Source organism: Neophocaena asiaeorientalis, unplaced genomic scaffold, assembly GCF_003031525.2.
Source record: "Neophocaena asiaeorientalis asiaeorientalis breed wild unplaced genomic scaffold, Neophocaena_asiaeorientalis_V1.1 scaffold78, whole genome shotgun sequence".
NCBI classification, from domain to species: domain Eukaryota; kingdom Metazoa; phylum Chordata; class Mammalia; order Artiodactyla; family Phocoenidae; genus Neophocaena; species Neophocaena asiaeorientalis.
The window spans coordinates 1,123,225-1,123,559 of NW_020175018.1; the positions used below are offsets into that span (position 1 = coordinate 1,123,225).

Here is a 335-nt window from a genome sequence, read left to right on the forward strand (position 1 = left end):
GGGCCTCATCTCAGCGCTCGGTCTCCCCAGCCGCCAGTCTCCACCTGGCCTCTGTCCTGGCGTCTGTCTTGTTCTTGGGTTTCTCTGCTGTCCTTGTTCATGTCTCTGTCCACGTGTCAATGTGTTAAAACCCAAGTGGGTTCCGTTTCTCCTTTTCCCTTCTGGATTTTAAATAAATATTTAAAACTGAGGCAATGGAATGACACATCTGTGGCCGTGTGCTTCTTTGAAAAGGCCGGAGGGAAGTTTCTGGCAGGGCTGAGGGGGTCAGGGGAAGAGGTTTAGAGGATGCCCTGTTTATGCTACTCCCCCCGTAGGAGGGGGGAGGGAGAGAT

At 52.8% G+C, this 335-nt stretch overlaps 1 protein-coding gene across 1 annotated transcript in view; it reads left to right on the top strand.

Annotated features, from left to right (window-relative positions):
• The window catches only part of COL27A1 (collagen type XXVII alpha 1 chain), a 144,170-nt gene extending 143,965 nt beyond the window's left edge, over positions 1-205 (top strand). The window contains exon 62 of the mRNA XM_024762185.1: positions 1-205. This exon is cut by the window's left edge and continues 1,713 nt beyond it. The gene's annotated coding sequence lies outside the window, so the exon portion shown is untranslated.
• Positions 206-335: the final 130 nt, after the last annotated feature.